The following is a 14871-nucleotide window of genomic DNA, read 5'->3' as shown; positions in this document are numbered from 1 at the left end:
CCAGGTTGGACAAACAGTCCTAAGAGCTCTCTCTGGGCTGGTGCTATGTGCCGTAGGGTTACATCTTAATTTGTCACTTGGCTTAGCAGTTAACTGGTGTTGCTTTGAAGAGAGGAGAAGACAGGACATGCCCAAGGCCACATGTTGAGCTGGGACTTGATCTGTTGACTCTAGAGCCTAAGCTCTTCTTCACCACTGTGAGTTCTTGGGGTTCAGGACCATTTTTGCTTGGGACCCCAGCATGTAGCACAGAGTCTGACCCATGGAAGAAAGATCCAATAAATCAGGCCCTGATCCCTTAAGTCTGGACCAGGAGTCACTTTGGCTCCAAGTTCCTTTGTTCCCAGACATGAACCTGGATGTGAGAAATGCACCTTCATTGAGATCCCCCAAATCTGTTTGTTGTGTTGTGACAGGGCCTTGCTACGGAGCCCAGGAAGACCTAGGATTTACTGTGTAGACTTGGCTGGCCTCAAACTCTCAATCCTCCTGCCTTGGTCTCTTAAATGCTTCACTATTCTAAATATTTAAATGCAAAGAATGTGTCTTCATTAATGTTCCCTTTTGTTCTTGGTTCAGATGTATTTGTGAAGCACAGAGGTAAGCTTGTGAGAAATGGCAGTGACCAGACATGGTCCCTGCTTTCTGGAGCCCTCATCTTACACTAGGTGACCCCCACCATGAAGCCACATTCCCAAGTAATTGTACACTGCAATAAAGTGACTTTTCCATGTAGCAAAATGGAGCCCAGATACTCAGCACTGAAGGACTTGGTGTCTTGACACAGTGTGCCCCTTACTTGACCTTTCACCTGAGAACGAATTTATTTTTGCTCTTAGAAGAGAGGTATGGCTGTGGGAAGTGCAGTGTGCTCATTTATTTGTTTGGCTTTGCTAATTTAATCTCTTTAACAAATAAAAATGTAATATGTTTGCCCAAATGCTGACAGGCTCTTCCTGAGTTGTTATTCTTATGTTTCCCAGAATTAGAAGCCAGCATGGCTGCTAGTGACCCACTGCCCCTGGTAGCAGAGGACAGGAAGGCTGAGGGATGATGGTGGAAATCAGTTCCCCTCCTCAAGGCTCCTTCTCCACATTTAAAAAAACGAGGGAGCTGAATGTGCTGATAAAGACGACTTCCACATCCACTGTCTCTTTTGACATTCGTGATATCCTGGGCTGAAGGTAACTGGAGCCCTGTTTTCTTTTTTTGTTTGGTTGGGTTTTGTTGTTGTTGCTGCTGAAGCAGGGTGTCTGAGTCACTGTTCTATTGTGGTGAAGAGACACCATGACCAAGGCAACTCTTATAAAAGAAAACACTTAATTGCTTGCAGTTTCGGAGGGTTAGTCGTTATCCTGATGCGGAGCCTGGCAGTACTCATGGGGCTGGGGGAGTAGCTGAAAGCTACATCGTGATCCACAGACAGAAAGAGAGCCTGGGCCTGGTGTGGGCTTTTAAAACCTCAAAGTCCACCCCTGAATGACACTTCCTCCAACAAGGCCGCACCTCCTAATCCTTCCAATCTTTCAACTGGTAACTACGAATTCAAATATGTGAGCCTACAGGGTCTCACTCTGTAGACCAGGCTGTCCTAAAACTCACAGAAATCTGTCTTCCTCCACCTCCCAAGTGCTGGGGTTAAAGGTGTATGCCACTTAGCTAGCCCTATTTTCTTGGTAAGGAAAAGCAGAAAAGATAGTGGAGTCCCAGTGAGCCAAGGAAAAGAAGGAAGAGGAAGGACTGTAACCCAGCCTCTTGTCCTCACTGGGATTTCTCAACTTGAATAATGTACCTTAGAGCTCTCTTTCAAGAGTTTTCTCAGAGCATGTTCAGGGATCTTCAAGATCTCAGATCCAAATCTGAGTACCTACTCCATGTGACATAGTGCCCATTAGTATGAATAATTTTACCTTGTTATGTAACCATTAAAAGGAAGAACCTGGCTGGAGGGGTAGCACTGTGGGTCGTCATGGGTTTGGACTCCAGCACCCAGGTACCAACCCTGCATGATCTTGCATCTCTGTGAGGAGCAGAGACAGAACAATCAGTGGAGCTTGCTGCCTGCAAACCTGTCTGGGGACAAAACAAAACAAAGAGGCAGCCCCAGGTTCAGGGAGAGGCACTCCCTCAGAGAAGTAAGGTGAAGAACAATAAATAACCTCTGGCCTCTGCACACATTAGCATTAGCAGATGCATACACATATGCACATATACTCTACACACACACACTCACATACATACAGTCACACACACTCACACACTCACATACACATACATTCACATACACTCTCACTCATACACACATATACTCACATACACTCATATACACACATATGCATACACATACACACACTCACACACACACACACACACACACACACACTTGCTCAATTTGATTAGCATCAAAATCTCAATTTATGCCAGGTGTAGTGATGCATGCCTTTAATCCCAGCACCTGGGAGGTAGATCTCTGTGAGTTCGAGGCCAGCCTGGTCTACAGAGCGAGATCCAGGACAGGCACCAAAACTACACAGAGAAACCTTGTCTCGAAAAAAAAAAAAATTCAATTTACTGTGGGGAGGGGTCTATCAATGTCAGACTCTGGTGCTAATATGATTGTAATAGAAACACCAACATGATTTCCATATCACATGACCAAGGGATATTTTACATATAAGGTAGATGGTCAAAATGATCCAAAAATATGATACCTAATTGTTCCAGATTATCACTGAAGGAAATTTAAAAATTAAAACCTTGAAGAACTTGTGGGGAGCCCCCCCCTCCCCATGCTGAGATTCCGTCTTGCAGCTTCACATTGCCCCAAGCCCCTCCTCAGCCCGACAGTTTTCAAGTTTCCCTGGTAACCATCGCTGGTGGAAATGACAATTAAGCTGTTCAGCTGCCTGGTTCTCCGAGTTCCCCCATTATGGCTCCATGCCAGGGTCAGGAAGGCCTGGATTTCTCCATCTACACTGACATGCTGAAAGAGGAAGGAACTCCGGAGGTCAGGGATGAGTCTAGAAACACAGAATATAAAAGCTTAAACCTGGCTGGGCATCAGGCGCCCCATCCGCCACCCATCCACTCATCCAGTCTTCATTTTCTGATGCCTATTGTATTCAAGTTACTAAATTCAGAAAAGACAGGAGGGAAAAAAATAAACAAGGTTTACCTTGGATCTCTAAGGCTCCCCATTGATGTTATAGATGTACATATATAAAATCTCTGTCAACACTGCTTCCTGCTTGGGGGCTGGGGGCCAGCATGAGAGGCAGGAGGTCACGCTTCCCTGCACCCACTTATGCATAGGTATGATCTACCCCAGACACAAGCTTCCATTTTAAACGGCTTTCCTCACTACCGTGAAGTGTTCTGGTTGCTTTGAGTAGGCTGACCACCTAGAGGTGGTGGCAGCAGGCTGATTTGGGGACAGTAAACCTATTGACCATAGGATCTGTAACATTTGTCCAAGAGGCTGCTGACCCTAGAGGCTTCTGTCTACCCTGTCCTCAGTATGGTGTGCACTGTGCCCAGCATGAACTACCTCAGAGGTGACAGAGGTTTGGGAGGGGTTAGCCTGGATAGGAATGAAAGGGACCGGGCATGTGTGCCCATTTCTTTCCCCAGACACATACTTTCCTTGGAGTCACCCAACACTGTCTCAAGTGTGCCACCGCAGGTGACCAAGCAGTTTGAGCATGTGGGTTGTGTAGAGGTCATGAGCACACCCTTCCTCCTACCTTGCTTTCCAGAGAGGTCAGCAAGGCCTGTCCAAACAGGTCTGTGTCTCCTGAGCTGAGTTCAGAAGGGACCCGTGGACCTAGCAGGGCCCGTCCGGGTGGGGATGTTGCACCGGATGGCTCTCAGGTGGCAGCTTCTCTCAAGGCTTTGTGTGAAGCCTGCTTTCTGTGGAGGTGTCAGCGTTCCCTCGACCTCCCCTTTACAGCCTCTTAGCATCCTTGGGAGCTGGAGGCTGCACCTGTCTCCGGCTCATTAGTCAGGAAGCTGAAGCCCAGGGGGGAAACAACTCACTCAAGCTCTCTTGCTGTATGTAACTCACTCAGCTTCACCGCTAACCATGCCACACTGCTGTCGAACGGCCTCAGCTTCGTGAGGATCACAATATCTCACCCGAGGACATTCATGGGGCTGAAGAGAAGGCTCAGTAAATAATAACACAAGTTGCTCTTCCAGGGGACCTAGGTTCAATTCCCAGAAGCCACAAAGCAAGTCACAACAATCTACACCTCTCGTTCCAGGGGATCTGACACCCTCTTCTGGCTTCTGAGGTACCAGGCATACATGTAGTGTACAGACATAGATGCAGACAAAACACCCATATATATATTTTTTAAAGAAGATGCTAATACTTTGTGCATAAAAACAAGCACTAGCTGGACAGTGGTGGCATACCTCTTTAATCCCAGCACTTAGAAGGCAGAGGCAGGCAGAATCTCTGAGTCTGAGGCCAGTGTGATCTACAGAGTTCTAGAACAGCCATGTCTACACAGAGAAACTGTGTCTTGAAAAACCAAAAGAAAAAAGAAAAGAAAGGAAGGGAGGGAGGGAGGGAGGGAGGGAGGGAGGGAGGGAGGAAAGGAAGGAGGAAGGAAGGGAGGGGGGAGGAAGGAAGATAAATGAGGTCTTATATAATTCAGTCTGGCCTTGCACTTCTGTTATTGAATTGCTTCCTCATGCCTGTCTTGTTACTAGTTTTTCTTCCTTCCTTCCTTCCTTCCTTCCTTCCTTCCTTCCTTCCTTCCTTCCTTCCTTCCTTCCTTTCTTTTTCTTTCTTTCTTCCTTTCTTCCATTCATTCATTTATTTATGGTGAGACAGGGTCTCTCTACATAGCCCTGGCTGTACTAGAACTCCCTACATAGATCAGGCTGGCCTTGAACTCACAGAGATCCACCTGCCTCTGCCTTCCAAGTGCTGAGATTAAAGGCATGCACCATGACGAATGTCTGAGTGGTGCACACCTTTAATCTCAGCACTTGGAAGGCAGAGGCAGGTGGATCTCTGAGTTCGAGGCCAGCCTGCTCTACAGAATGAGTTCTAGGACAGCCAGAACTGCTACATGGAGAAACTCTGTCTCAAAAAACCAACCAAACAAACAAACAAAAAACAAAAAACAACAACAACAAAAACTTGAGTGGATGAGAACCACATCTGTCATCTCAACACTTGGAAGGTAGAGGTAGGGATTTCAAAGCCCAGCCTGAACCACACGAAACCCTGTTTAAAAAAAAAAAATCCACAAGAATCATAATCATTTGGCTTCATCAGAGTGTCAAACAGTTTGAAACCTGTCAAATGCCAGCAGAAGCAGCTGGGCCACACAGATGAGCCCAAGACATTCACATAAGTCCTCTCCAGGCCCATAAAAGACCCATGTAGGGAGTAGTCACAGTGGCGTGGTTTTTATTGTGGGAAATTAAAAATGACTTCAACGCTCACCCACAGGAGGATGGATCAGTAAACCGTGGCTCACACACAATGCAATCAACTGGATACTGGGAATAAATAATTTGCTGGAGCTCGGCACATCACCACAGATAAATTTCAAACATGATGTGGGGTGAAAATGAGAGGACTGTATGCATTATAACATTTACCAAGAAATTGAAAAGAATCTGAAAGCAATACTGTCTCTGTTTCATGAGCACACCCATAAGCAGCATGAGTGTGAATCCACCTCCAGGAATGATTCCTTCACCCTCAGAGAAAGGAGTCAGTGAGCCTCTCTGGGCAGAAGAGAAGGGAATGAGCAAGAAGGTCCTGGTTACCTTTAACATCTCTTTCCATAATCTGGACCTTGGGGATCTGTCAGCTTCCTCCCTGTTACTATTGTTTTGTTCAAAATATGTCAAGTATCTCATGATTTAAAATGCAGCCAGGGGCAGGACAGTTGTCCTAAGGTTAACTGTCTTCTGGGCCACTGATCACTGTTAGAAAGTTCCCCCGTGCTGGCTGAGGTAGCTCACGCCTTTTCTCCCAGTGCTCGGGAGGCAGAGGCTGGTGAATCAGGCCAGCCTGGTCTACATAGTCAGTTCCAGGACAGCCAGAGCTACATAGTGAGACCCTGTCTCAAACAAACAAAGCAAAACAAAAACAACAAATAAAAAAGAGAAGGAAGGAAGGAAGGAAAGAAGGAAGGAAGGAAGTCCCTCCGAGAATCTGCCGCCTATGTATTAGTCTGGATTCTGTACTGTAAAAATCCCATGTGAACCCGAGTCCTGAGTGGTCTACATACACTGATACACTGACCCTTGCCTTTGGTAGGCTGGCAGCCACTATGAGGAAGCTATACCTCTTAGCCACCGCCTCCACTGGCACCCCCACAGACCCCTTTTCCCATCACCACTTCTCACTACCCCTCTGGCCTCTTCAGCAGATGGCTGAGAAAGTCCTTGACCAGCCCAGATGCCAGGAAAATGGAAATAAACCCCATTTGCCAGAGGAACGCTCTGTGTTTGGGTAACTGCTATTGACTTGCTGGGTTCAATAAATGACACAACCTCTCTGATCTTCTTCTTGTACATGGGAGAGATATGCTGATGATCGCAGTGGTTCCAAACCCAGAAGCCTCCAGATTGCCTAGGGGGGCTGCTAAAAATACAGATGCAGGGGGGGCCCAGGATGGGAATCGCTGTGGTGGAACTTTGAAATCGCATTTCCCCCGGGGTGGCTCGGCGATTCCACTCAACAGCCAACCCTGGGAATCACTAGACAGTCGCTCAAGGTTGGAGGCGCCTGCACTCAGGAAAACACTGTCTACCTGTTTCCTCTCCTCCGTCCCAGTGCTTCTCCGGGGCTCTGCTAATCATCACCCTGAATAGCTTATGCCAAGCAGGGTGCTGAGTGAGAATGAGGGAGCAGATGAGCTTCCAGAATGCAGCCCCTTTGAGCCTCCCACTCCCTGGTAACCGCAGGGAAGCTGAGAAAGGAGGTGGAGGGGAGCCAGCACACAACCCTCCACGCACACAGGTGGAGGAGGGTCTGGGGTGGGGACACAGCAGGTACAGCTGCTAAGCTCCTGCCCTTCTGCACCAGGGGCCAGCATCCTAGCTCCTCAGGCAGCTTCTCCACCCTCTTCCACTCCCACCAAAGGCAGACATCCCTGCAGATGAGTCCCTGAGGATCACAGCATCCAGAAGCTGAAGGCAGACCCATGATGATCGCAGCCATTCACGGCTGGCTTTCCATCTGCACTATCATTTAATTGGTACTTTCTTTTACATTGAATCACTGGGTTTTCTTTTTTTTTTTTTTATTTGAATGCCTATTTAGCCCCATCCTAAGCAATAATATCTGCAAAATAACAGGTTTGATGTGCTGGTTCTTTTTTGTCTAATACGCATTAAAATGAATACATAATGACTTCCATTTAAATGTGTCCATCTATTTCTCTCCTGAATCCACATTGTGTATTACCAAGCTTTCAGAAACACTGAACTAGCCCAACCCAGTCACTGCATAGAGATGCAAACAAACCAAGGTCCCAGGGAAGAGACCCAGCTTACCAGAGGTCATGGCCTTGGGCTTGAACCTTGTATATCCACAGCCATCCCTGTTGGGCAGGCGACTAGACAGACCCTAGTGACCTTGACCTTTCTTTGGTTGTGTACTGCCCCCTCCTGGCTAGTCCTTTGATAGCATGTGTCTGGAAAGGAGCGCCTGGAGGAAGGGACTTCCTCTCCTGAACAAGCAGAGATGACCAGGCCAAGGTGGGAAGCTTGGGGCCTCCGAGAAATCACTGTGGAAGAAGTGACATTTACATTTGGCTTCGAAGCGGAAAGAAGAAACGGTGCAACTTCAAGGAGGAAAATGGCAACTCTACCCAAATGGGGTGAAGGGAGTGAGAGGTTCTGAAAACAACATGTTCTCAGGATCTGGGTTCTGGTGCAGTTGGGAAGACACACACCCGAGAGTGACTGTTAAGAAGCTGAGACCCAGCTGGAGGGATGGGATGGCTCAGTGGTTAAGAGCATGTATTGCTCTTACAGGGGGCCTGAGTTTGGCTCCCTGCACTCACATCCTGCCCCTCCCAACTGCCTATAACTCAAGCTCTAGGGGGAATCTGACGCCCTCTCCTGGCCTCCTTGGGCACTGCACCCATGTGAACAAACAGACCCCGCACACCTATGTACATAATCAAAAATCAGAAGGAGGAGGGGGAGGAGGGGGAGGAGGGAGAACAAAGAAGGGGATGAAGTAGCAGAGGGGAGGAAGGAGGGGGGAGGAGGAAGAGAAGCAGCAGCAGCTGGGACTTTGGGCCGACAATATGGCTCAGCAGGTAAGTGCATTTACTGTCAATCTTGAGAACCCGAGTTTTATACCCAGAACCTACATGGCGGAAGGATAATATCAACTCAAAAGTAGTTGCCCTTTAACATACACATGAGGCTCTCTCTCTCTCTCGCTCTCTCTCTCTCTCTCTCTCTCTCTCTCTCTCTCTCTCTCTCACACACACACACACACACACACACACACACACTAAATAAGTTGGCCCATGCTTCTAACCCCAGCACTTAGGGGATAGAAGCAGGAGAATAAGAAGCCCAAGATTATCCTTGGCTGCACATCAAGTTTGAGCTCCATGAGACCCTGTCTCTAAAAAGAAACAGCAGCTGTGACCTGAGCCTGTGGCCAATAGCTCTGCTGGGGAAGTCTGATAAGCAGAGATGTGCTGTGAGGCCATTTGTGTGGAGGAGGGAAGGGAAGAGGAAGAAGAGCAGCAAGAAAGAAGAAGAGAAGACAAGCACCCAAGGGAAAAGGCCAACTGGTCTACCTCTGCTCCTTACCTGCCAAGGACCTTGCCCAGTCACTTCCCATCACTAGGCCTGGTTACTTAACCATAAAAGGATGGAGCTAGCTAGGTGCTCTCCATGGACCCTTCCTAATGATCTTCAAAAGAAAACCACACACACACACACACACACACACACACACACACACACACACACACTAAAGAAATCATGCTGAGGAGACCTCGCTTTGGGCAATTACATTGGTTCAACCTATTAAAATAGAATATGTGTCTACCTGTTGCCCAGTGATTACATCCTGCAGGATTAAGACTTCAGTCCAAGCCTGGCAATGGTGGCACATGCCTTTAATCTCAGGGGAGGCAGAGGCAGGTGGATCTCTATGAGTTCTGAGTTCAAGGCCAGACTGGTCTACAGAGTGAGTTCCTGGGCAGTCAGAGCTACATGGAGAAACCATGTCTTGGGGGAAAAAATACTTCAGTCCATAAGTATGTATTTCTTGCTCTTCATTTTTAGGTTAATCATACAGCCTATGTCCCACTTCCATTGTCTGTGTCTATGGTCCAACCTGGGTCAGGTTAACAGGCCATGGCAGCTGGCAGCTGCCCAAATCCTGCTATGTATCACCAGCAGTGGCCAAGGCCTCCACCTCTCACTTCTTCATCAACTAGCAGGGTGGTAACCAATTCAGATGTTTTCTATGGTGGTAAATTGTTGAATGCTTATCAGCCTGGAGGTCTAGCTCTGGCTCACCAAATATGCTTCACAAAAATGAGCCCCCTTTGAGGCTGCTTCTGAGCCTGTGCAGACCTCAGTGTCAGGAGAAATGGATCTGACATGTTACTGTTAAGTAAAACAGAGGGTCACAGGGTTCTGTGTATACTGTGAACATCCTAAGTAATAAAAGAAGGAAGGGAGGGACGGAGGGAGAGAAAGAACAGGACTCAGTCAAAGGGAGGCTGTGTTTGTGGGAACAGGGCAGGGATGTGCTGGACCGGAAGGGCTGCAGTGTGAAGCGGCCCCCGTCCTCGGAGGGTGGGGGTGTTGGGAGAGGGGGTTAACTGTCTTGGATACTTATTGGAGTTGCTTAACCTGTTACTTTAGTAACAACTTAATGACCTTCAAAAGCTTTCTCTGGATTGAAAACCAACAAACAGAAATTGCTGTCCTGTGAGAGAAGGAGCTGGGAAAACGGCGGCGTGCCAAAGTGACGTGAGGCAGAGAGACCCTGGAAGATGGAGAAAGGGGGCTGTCTTAATGACAGACGCAACCTTCCCAGATAGGCCCCCTCTAGGGAGTTCAGCAGAACAGCCTTTGTTCACAGATCCATTTAACACAAGGTCTTTTCAGAGGACCAAAGAGACTGGCCTGAGGCCCCACAGCAGAATTTGGTCATAAAAGCTCTTTAGTGGTCCCTGGTCCTGCTACCTCTCCTCTGTGCCGCAGAAACATTCCTGCTGGGAACAGGATAGAGAGCCCCACCTGCTGAATGAACTTTCTTCCTTTCTCTTGTTCTTCTCTTCTTAAAAAAAAAAAAATGTTATTATGCTGGGCATAGGGGTGCACACTTTTAATCTCAGCTCTTGGGTGAAGAGGCAGGCAGATCTCTGTGAGTTTGAGGCCAGCCTGGTCTACAGGGTGAGTTCCAGGACAGCCAGTGCTACGTAGGGAGACCTTGTCTCCAATTAATTAATTAAACATTAAACGATTACTGTTGCTGGAGAGCTTCTCTCCAGGTTCCCCAAGCCCCGAAGTCCCACAATCCACTTATAAAATAATCACTCAGACGCTTATATTACTTATAAACTGTATGGCCGTGGCAGGCTTCTTGCTAACTGTTCTTATATCTTAAATTAACCCATTTCTAGAAATCTATACCTTGCCACATGGCTGGTGGCTTACCAGAGTCTTTACATGTTGCTTGTCCTGGCGGTGGCTGCAGTGTCTCCCTCCTCAGCCTTCCGCTTCCCAGAATTCTCCTCTCTCCTTGTCCCACCTACTTCCTGTCTGGCAACCTACTTCCTGCCTGGTCACTGGCCATCAGTGTTTTATTTATATAGAGCAATATCCACAGCAGATTACTATTATTTTAAATTATGTATATATGTATTGGGTATGTGCCCATGAGCGGAGGTGCCCAAGGAGGCCAGAAGAGGCCACTGGCCTCCCTGGAGCTGAAATGACAAGCAGTGATGAGCCACCTGATGTCGATGCTGTGACTCAAACCCAGGTCCCCTGCAAGACCAGTGAGTGATCTTAACCACTGAGCCACCCACCCCTCCAGCCCGGGTTTTCCTTCTTTTCCTGACCTGCCTGGGAACCTGAGGTGACTAAGGCAGGCTGCTTTGCCCAAGGACACTTAAGCTGAGTGCTCTGGAAGCTTCTAGCTTCTTCCGTGAACAAAGTCAACTTTCCCTAACTGGTAGAGAAACGCTCCAAGGCAAATGTTCTTAATGCACATCTTTGTTTGCTTTTGCCTTAACTGTTGCCATGTTATATATTATGGGTTTTAATTTTGTGCCTGGGTCCTCGGGCAAGTCACTGAAGGATATGATTTAGAAAACCCCGGAAATAAAGAAGCTGTCCTCCGAAGAGGCATCTGACAATGAATTGTATTAGGACAAAACAAAACAACCTGCCGCCAGGCTGAGGTATTAGAGCGTCCTGATTTAGTGTAGGTTTGGTTTGTTTGAATTTAAAACTAGCTCTCCGTTCCTTCCAGGGTCAGCTGGGGATACACACTCGGCTCCTTCTCTGCTCACACTCCTGCTGGTAAAAAGGCACCCTGACCTCTTCTCAAGGCACATGCCACGACTGACCAGAACCTACTGTGCGCAGGCGCCCAGCTGGGGGCAGGTCCTTGTGGTCAGACAGCATCCCAAGGCCCTTTTAAGGGTGTTTTCTTTATCATTTGGGGTGAGAATGCCCTGGAGGAGGAGAAACCTGTGAGGAGAGGGGAGTACAGGTCTTTGAATCTTGTCTGCTCATCCTTTACCCTCATCACGCAACCAGCTGTGCAAGCAAGCAGACTCCCGGGCTCATCATTCACCCAGCTGCCAGCTTTCTTAGGTCCTGGTCTCTAGTTCCCTAGACCTGAGGTGGCCCCAGTCTCTGAAGGCTGAATCCCTAAAAACTGACCCTTCCCATCCCTCCTTTGTCAGCTTAGTTCTTACGGCACTCTGGTCTTTTGGGAACCCCTTAGATGCCCACACCCTTTTGTTTTCTGGCCATTTGACAAAACCCTCGCCCTGGATACACCCTCAGAGCCCATTCCTTGTCTGCATCTGGGCAGCTGAGCCCCGGCCACAGAAATTGTTCGGCAGGACGGGTTAGGACACAGCACACCGGCCTCTATCAGCCCAACGGGGTCATCGAATCCAGCAGGCTAGCCAGGATCTTGTGGGTAAGTTGCTTGATGCTCTGAATGATTATTCTCCCTCCTTCCAACTCCTCGACACCTCTTCTTCACTCTCAGCAGACCTCGCCTCCCACTTCCAAGAGAAAAATAGAAGTTCAAGATGAAATCTCCCTTAACATCCCACTGCAAACCTACATCCACATGTGCACCCATTCTCTCCGGGCTCCCGCTTTGGGGTTCTATTGAAGTCCTGCCTCCCCCTCTCTCAGACCAGCCCTCCACCCACACCCCGATCCCTCCCTCCCACACGCCCTCAAACATCACTTCCCAGTTCTTTCCCCAGCTTTTCCACCAAAAAATGCCTCCCGCATCTCTCTCCCCTGGGTCTGCATCAGTTTTTAAACCATCTTAGGTCTCTTCCAACTCAAAACACACCTCCTCAAACACACACACACACACACACAGAGAGAGAGAGAGAGAGAGAGAGAGAGAGAGAGAGAGAGAGAGAGAGAGAGAGAGAGAGAGTTCTTTTCTCCCCTCCACGCAAAACTTCCCAACATCCAAGCATCTCCACAGCCCTCCCCTCTTCTGCATGTGGCACCTCCTGAGTCAGTCTTCCATGATGCTAATCTGACCAAGTGTGATCCATGTCCATCTCCTCTGGCATCTCAGGGCACTCCCCACCAGTTCACATTCTTGAAACTCCTCACTATTGTTAAGGGCCTTTTTTGTTTTGTTTTGTTTTTGTTTTTTGAGACAGGGTTTTTCTGTGTAGCTTTGCACCTTTCCTGGATCTCACCCAGGCTGGCCTCGAACTCACAGAGTTCCGCCTGGCTCTGCCTCCCGAGTGCTGGGATTAAAGGCGTGCGCCACCACTGCCCGGCTTATTAAGGGCCTTTCTAAATATTTCTGCTTAGAATTCTATTCCCCCTCATGACAACCACTGGAGGTAGAAATGGTAATTATCTCCACTTCACAGATAAACTAAGGCACAGAGAAGTTATAGAACTTGCCAAGCCCACTTAATAAGAAACAAAGCCAAATTTTAAACCCAGATAGTGTGACTTCAGTGTGGCTTTCAAACACTACGCCATTCCCCCGAGAAAAGGCTCTCCCGCCCTTCAGTGTATGCTATGGCTATTTGTTTAGCATGTGCCCGCCTCATTAGCCTTGTAAGCTCTGCAGGAGTACAGACCATCTGGTTTCCAAGTAGGTATTCAATATTTGCTCAATGTCTGAATAGACCAGTCTGTTTCCTCACATGCTACATTCACTCTGGTGACCTGGTCCTCTCTGCTTCTCCCTAGAGTGAGCATTTGTCACTTTTCTTGTTCCTGTAACCAAATATCCAGCAAGAAGCAACTTAAATCGGGAAGGTTTATTCCAGTACAGCCCACCATGGTGGGAAAGGTATGGCGGCAGGGATTTCAGTTACATGTCAGCAGACCAGGTAAAGTGCAGGCAGGCCTTTGTTAGGCTTTCGGACAGGATGCCCTACCCAGACATTCCTTACCAGACATGCCCACTGGAGTATCTCTTAGGTGATTCTAAAGTCCAGTCACCACTGAAGAGTCATCATTGTACATGCTTATGTGGGTTCTGAATTTGAGTGGAAATGTATGACGACACATGTAACATTCCTAGCGTGAAAGCTAGCAGCAGATTTCCAAACAGTCCATGACATTAAGAACAGCTGCCTCAAATCGGCCCAGGCCACCCCCACTCTCTCCTTGTCAGTGTTCCCTCTGCAAACACAGCAGCCCACACTGGAGTTCCTTGTTTGTTTGCTTGTTTGAGACAGGGTTTCTCCACGTAAAGCGAAACCTGTCTGTTCTGGAACTCGATCTCTAGACCAGACTGGCCTCCAACTCAGAGAATCTGCCTCCCAAGCGCTAGGTAAGCAGGGGTGGCGCACGCCTTTAATCCCAGCACTCAGGAGGCAGAGGCAGGTGGAGCTCTGTGAGTTCAAGGCCAGCCTGGACTACAGAGTGAGTTCCAGGACAGCCATGGCTGTTACATAGAGAAACCTTGTCTGGGGTTGGGGTGGGGAGAATGCATGATCCACCTGCCAGCACCTGTTTTTATATTCTCTTGGAGCATGTCAGAACTCGGCTGGGAGAAAGACACTATAAGCCTGATTCTCTATCCTCCAGTGTTCTGGACCCTCTTCTTCATAACTCCACAGCATAGCAGGGCAGAGTTCTGTTTGGGGTTTCCTTACCAAACACCAAAAGAGGTTCCTCACATTCCAACTCATGCAGTACCTGCATGCTCAAAAGTTTCTGCTGTTGCTGGACAGGGGTAGCATACGCCTGTAATCCCAGCACTCAGGAGGCAGAGGCAGGCGGATCTCTGTGAGTTCCAGGCCAGCCTGGTCTATAGCTCAAGTTCTAGGACAGACAGGGCTACACAAAGAAACCCTGTCTTGAAAAAAAAAGAAAAAGATTAAATTTTTTTTTCAGTTGTGTTTGAGTCTACACTTAGATGTCTCTTGGGGTTAGCTGCGCCTCTTCCATGCTTCCATGGGCTCTGCCTTCTCTATACAAGGTGCACCAGACATCTGGACTGTAATCGTCAGGTTATCCACTGAATCTCCTTCCTGCCTGGGTGACCCTTAGGTCAACTGCTTGTTTTGTTTCTCTTTCCATGTCCCCAGCCTAGCTGGGTGTTAGCGTATGGGGCTCAGGTAAGGATTTATTTAGCGATTCAACACACTAATGACAACTGATGCCTGGTTCACG

Source organism: Peromyscus maniculatus, chromosome 19 (genome assembly GCF_049852395.1).
Source record: "Peromyscus maniculatus bairdii isolate BWxNUB_F1_BW_parent chromosome 19, HU_Pman_BW_mat_3.1, whole genome shotgun sequence".
NCBI lineage: Eukaryota > Metazoa > Chordata > Mammalia > Rodentia > Cricetidae > Peromyscus > Peromyscus maniculatus.
Note: the sequence above shows the minus strand (reverse complement) of the source record.